Below are 6,741 nucleotides of genomic sequence, written 5' to 3'. Positions count from 1 at the left end.
ATGTGGAAGCTGAAGATTTCAGAAGGAAATGATGGATGTGTTCAAAGTGTAAACAATCACACAGGCAGACAGTTCTGGGAATTTAAATCAGAGCTTGGAACACCTGAAGAAAAAGCACAAGTTGAAATTCTTCGGAAGCACTTCACCGAAAATCGCTTTCAACAAAAGCATAGTTCTGATCTTATCATGAGACTTCAGGTAAATTCATTATATTTAGATTATAGTTATATATTTTTTGAAGGTCATTTTGAAGTTTTTTATTATTATAGTTTGCAAAGGAGAATCCATGTGAGATGAATTTGCTTCCTGAGAAAGTGAAAATAACAAGTGAAGAAGAAATAACAGAGGAATTGGTGGCTAATACATTGAGAAGAAGCCTGAGATTCTATTCAACTCTTCAAACTGAGGATGGCTTCTGGCCTTGCGATTATGGTGGCCCTTTGTTTCTTCTTCCTGCCTTGGTATGCTTGCTATCAGACATATTTATTTTATCTTTATATTCCCTTATTTTGTTCTATTTTCATTCTAACGTATTGGTTCACAGGAAAATCCTTGGATTACGTTTATTATTTTTGAAAACGTAATCCAACAAGTGGTTCTATGAGCACGTTTATAATGTTTCCCGAGGATTTATCTTTCCTTAAAATCCATAAATTAAATATTTTGAAATATTGACAAAACCTAAAGTGACAAAACCTAAACGTAATAAATACTTTAAGCATGAAAATTGAGGAATTTCATTAATAGGCAGTCATTTATGAATTTCAGAGTGCAATTGTTTCGGTTAATTTTCTATTATTAAAAATAAAATATTAATAAAGAATTATCATAAAAAATTACTTAAAAAAATATTAAATATAAGTTATTGTTATATTTAACGACTATCAATAACTATTATATTTAATTATAAGTAATAAAAAATATTAAAACAGAAATAATTGAGCATCATTATTCTAAAATTCTCTTTATTTTATTTGTTATATCAATTAAAAATGGAGGTATTTTTATCAAAAAAATTAATAAATAAAGATAAAATTTTAACAAAATTAATATAATATAAATTATTGTTATATTTAACAAAATGGATAGTCCTCAGCCATCCTCCCTCTCCCTTATCTCTCTGCCATCTCTCTTTCTTACCCTTTTGATCGTTTTCAACCAAAGACAAAGACGAAGACGATCGGTTTTTGTTTAAGATAAAGATATGTCGTCTTCATCTCTCAGATGAAGACCGTTCGTCTTTGTCTCTGATAAAAAACGGTTGAAGAGGCAAAGGAGAGAGACTGAAGGAGAGATAAGGGGGAGGAAGGACGATCGATGGTTGGGAAAGGAGAAATCAGTTCTGCTGGAAGTGGAACAAACCCTAGGGGAGTTTTTGTCACTTTTCAAACTTTGGTTGGGGAAATATAAGCTTTTAAATACAGGAGAGAAAAATGTGATCAAACTTTAATTTTTTTAGTAAATAACGGTTTTACCCTTAACTCTAATTGAGATTTTTAACAAAAATTTGGTTATGGATGGGTGTTTGGGTTTTTGAAAGTTGGAGGGTGACAGTTTAGGATTTCGCTATACCTTGGGTGGGAATAAGTCTTTTGGCCTAAATAAAATTCTATTCCTTTTCAAAATTGTTCCTTGCCCCAAATTGTCATGCCCACAAACTTGGTTTATTTATTGTACTTAATTATTGTACAATTATAAATCTTTAATTGCAGATATGAATATTTATTTGTAATGAAATTGAGTAGATGATGGCAAGATTACTAAATCAATAAATTTGAACTAAATAAAGAATATTATTTCTAGCCATTACCTTGCTCAAAGATTGTTGAAAAATAAATCTAATAGAATTAATAATTGTTAGACATAATTAAACATTGCTTAACAATATACGAGAATGTTTATTTATAATATGATGAGCTTGCTAATAAAAAAGAACAATGATCTTCCAAAAGTTTCATGATTAAAGAATAAAGCAATTGCACACAAGAGGAAGTAAAATATTGATAGAATTTTTTTTAATAATTGTTTAGGTGATTGGCTTATATGTTACTGGAGCCTTAGATGCAATACTACATTTGGAACATCGGAAAGAGATGCTACGCTATTTGTATAACCGCCAGGTATTTATTTGTTAATTTCTTTCAGACTTTTTTGATCAAGTGGTATATAATTCAACTTACTGAATAAAAAATATTGTAGAATAAAGATGGGGGTTGGGGATTACATATAGAAGGATGCAGCACAATGTTTTGTACAGCACTCTCCTATGTGGCTCTAAGATTGCTTGGAGAAGAAATGGAGGGTGGCGATGGCGCCATGGAGAAAGCTCGAAAGTGGATCATTGATCGGGGTGGTGTTACTTCCATTCCATCTTGGGAAAAGATGTGGCTTTCGGTTTGTTTTATTTTATTTTTTTCTTTTCTCATAATAATTCAATAATATTACAATAGTTTATTTGAATAAAAAAATCATTGATATACATGTTAGATACTTGGTGTATATGAGTGGAATGGTAACAATCCTTTACTCCCAGAGATGTGGGTTATGTCTGAGTTTGTTCCCATTCATCCAAGACGGATGTGGTGTCACAGTCGATCGGTATATTTGGCAATGTCATATTTATGTGGCAAGAGATTTATGAGACCAATTAATCTTATTATAATTTCTCTTAGAAGAGAGCTTTACACTCTTCCTTACAAGAATATTGATTGGGACTATGCCAAAAATCAATGTGCCAAAGTATGTATTTATCTTTATCTCTATCTCTCCCTATTTTCTATCAACCTATATCATTATCAAATATAAATCATCAATATTTATATATATAAATGTCACTTTGATATTATATTATTTCTTTGTTTTTATCTCTATCTCTACCTTTATCATATTATATGCATGTTTATTCATATATTAATAAAATAATTGAACACTAAATCTAATTAGATTTAAGATTTAAAGGGTAAAATCAAATGCACAACAATCTCTACTCTTTTTCTACTCATATTGTTTGTCTCATTCAACCGCATATTTTTTAATTAAATGGGATTGCAATACTACATATTTAATTTTTACATAGTTCAATTAAACTATAGCTCTACCTAGAAGTCTCCTTGCTTACAATTCATTACTAATTGAAGTATTTGCATATTCGATTATTAGGAGGACCTTTACTACCCTCATCCAATGATACAAGACATAATATGGAGTTGTATTAACAAGTTTGTGGGACCTCTTCTAATGAAATGGCCTATGCGTAAGTTGATGAGAGAAGCTGCTCTCAAAACAATAATCAAACAGATAGCTCTATTTATATATAATGACACATAATTGTGTATCTATTTATATACACAAAATGAGTATGCATAGTATTACTCTAATAGAAATTCATAATAATTTGTTTATAATTTATGTATATATATATTTCACTTGAAAGCTAATTATTTTGAATCTTTTTTTTTTTTTCATTTTAAATTAGGTTCAAGCAGATAGCTCAGATGATGTAAATTATTGGTATCGCCACATTTCTAAGGGAGGATGGCCATTCTCTACTCCAGATAATGGTTGGACTGTGTCAGATTGGACTACTGAGGGATTAAAAGTACTGTAATTTAGCTTACTTTTTAATTATGTGTTTTAATTCATTTATTTTAAAGTTTTAAACCAATGTTAAAATATTCATCACAGGCGGCAATCTTGTTGTCACAAATGCCATCTGATATTTTGGGAGAAACAATACCAGTAAATCAATTATACGACGCCGTTAATGTGATTTTATCCTTACAGGTATTTAAGAATGTGAATGATGAATTAATATGAAAGCAAAAACTAACAAATGGAATTTTGTATGCCTTCTAACAGAACAAAAATGGAGGTTTTGCATCATATGAACTCACAAGATCTTTTGCATGGTTGGAGGTATGTAATTCATAAATATAAAATAATCTCTCCTTGAATTAATCAAATTAAATTATTTAAATTTTAACCACAGTTAAATTTTATGCTTCTATTCTATCTTTCTCAGATCATGAATCCGGCTGAAATATTTGGAGATATTATGATAGATTATCAGTAAGATCATACAACTCGATATATTTATCAATGAATGTTGATCGAAATTATTAATTAAAACTTAGCATATATACAGGTATGTGGAATGCACATCAGCAGCAATTCAAGGCTTAAAGTCATTCATGAAAAAGTATCCAGGCCATCGGACTAAAGAAATAGAAATATCAATTGCAAGGCAGTCAAGTTTATTGAAAGCATACAACAACCAGATGGCTCATGGTAAACTATACAACACCCTGCAAATATTAAGTATGCAATTAGAAGTATATAATTAAGAGTAGAAAATGATTAAAAGAAAGAATTAATGTTGTGGAATGAATAAAAATAGGTATGTGAGTTGGGGAGTGTGCTTCACTTATGAAACATGGTTTGGAATAAAAGGGTTGGTGAGTAGTGGAAAGACATATGGAAGTAACAATAACATAAAAAAGGCATGTGAGTTTTTGTTATCAAAGCAACTTCCTTGTGGAGGTTGGGGAGAGAGCTACCTTTCAAGCCAAAACAAGGTCAGAAAACTACTGAAACCAAACCCTTTTATGTGTTCTATAAAGCTATGTATATACATTACCTTTATGTGTTCTATAAAGCTATGTATATACATTATCTAGTACATCATTAGGTCTATAAATAATATGTCATTATGTGATTAGGTAATTTTAAATTAAAAATAAAATAATACGCAATCACATGATAATATGTCATCTTTGTACCCAATGGTGTATTTAAAAGTGTGTGTATATAGCATTGTTCTTATGTGAGTATTTGTTATTCTAAAATAAAGAGTGATATATGTTTCTGTAAATAAATAGGTATATAAAAATCTTCCAGGAAACAAAGCACATCTAGTCAACACTGCATGGGCAATGTTAGCTCTCATTGAGGCAGGCCAGGTATGTATATGAATAAAACATAAAATCATTTTACAACCTGATGCGTATTATTCTGATACCATATGCAAGATTTATTATGCACGAACAAACATAAAATCATGCAATTATAATTCATAGGATCAATGCATAGATCATAAAATACTAATTTAAACTTTAGGGTTTTAAGAATTCTAAAATCACCATGCAAATTGAATTCATACAGTTGCTTAAATTACTTACTAAGATCACCTCTCAACTTGAGTTAGTCTTTTACTCCAAAAACCTTTCTAAATGACAGCTTTGCATGGGTAAGCTATACTACAACCATACTGTATTAGGTTTTAGAGTAGAAACCTAGCCAATATATAATAGGTTAATTAACTTCTCTTTAAGGTCCAATAAACCTGAGGACCCATACTTATGTTGTTCACTTAGATAATAACTTTTGAGTGTATTGAACTCATCTTTATTGATCACTTAAGCCCATTTATAAATTGACATTAGACGATTCAATTACCTAGTTTTATTAAACCAAAATCATAATTAATGTTAGCCTATATCGGGAAATTTCTAACTTTCACTAGTTGCATAAACAAATTATGATGGAGCCAGGAAATGCCCCCCCGACAAAAATTTTTAGTCTCTTACCAAATGCATGCATATGATTTTTATAAAAACATATCGCGAGTTTTATGGATGAGACTAGAATTTTTATGATGCACAAGTTTTCTACATTCTTAGGGTATAGAGCCATGTTTTACAATGCATATAGGCCTGAAGTACCTGTAGTACATGTGTGAGACTCGATCCAATAGTACACATGTGAGCTTGGGATACATATAATACATGTGTAGAATGTGTTTTTTATATTTTATATATTTTAATGACACCCATTGAAAATGTTTTTCTTAAAACTTTTTTTTATATATATTTTTCATATGAAGGTTATTGTGAAAGGGTATCTGTGAGATATTCTTTATACGCACACTTTCAATACTGCACAAATGATGTTTAACTGCAATCAAATAAATGTGTAAGGAAATGAGACTGTGCAACTATGTTACTCACATGGTCATGTGTAAAATGTCTTCCTCAACCTAGACTAATCGACATAGAATATATATATATATTTAAGAATATGAAGTTTTTAAAAGAAAATGTTTTCACCATAGTTTTAAATGTTTTTACATATAAATTCATCGAATAATATTTTATATGTATTACATATAAAGTCGTTGAAGAATGTTTTACATGTATTACATATAGAGTCATTGAAATTATGGGTTTGGAGATGTACACTGGATGATTAAGTAATTGTTCTAATGTATAATATGTTATCAAAGTTCTAGGGTCAATAGTGTTCCCTAAATGGCTAACTAAAATAAAACAATCATTTTTTTTTTTTTTTTGATTGTGAATTAGGGCTATAGAGATCTAGTTCCATTGCATCGTGTAGCTAAAGTGCTCATTGATTTACAAATGGTAAATGGAGATTTCCCACAACAGGTAACCAACATACTTTTCTTTAGCAACTGAGGTGCAAGTTTCCTTCATGTATTTTGACAAAACTAATTTATAATTTTTTCAAAAAGTTTTTTCCAAGTTCACACCAACAAAGACTTCATAAATAAGATACTCTTAATTTCAAAGACATGAATGTGTTCACTCTTCTTTTTTATTTTCATAGGAAATCATTGGAGTCTTCAACAAGAATTGCATGATAAGTTGTTCAGCTTATAGAAATATCTTTCCCATATAGGCTTTGGGAGAATATCGTAATACTGTGTTGCTATCATCTAAATAA

General features: G+C 29.9%; 1 pseudogene; it reads left to right on the top strand.

Annotated features, from left to right (window-relative positions):
• Positions 1 to 6,741, top strand: LOC123194149 (annotated as a pseudogene).

Source organism: Mangifera indica, chromosome 13, assembly GCF_011075055.1.
Source record: "Mangifera indica cultivar Alphonso chromosome 13, CATAS_Mindica_2.1, whole genome shotgun sequence".
NCBI lineage: Eukaryota > Viridiplantae > Streptophyta > Magnoliopsida > Sapindales > Anacardiaceae > Mangifera > Mangifera indica.
This window is presented reverse-complemented; position numbering and strand designations above follow the sequence as displayed.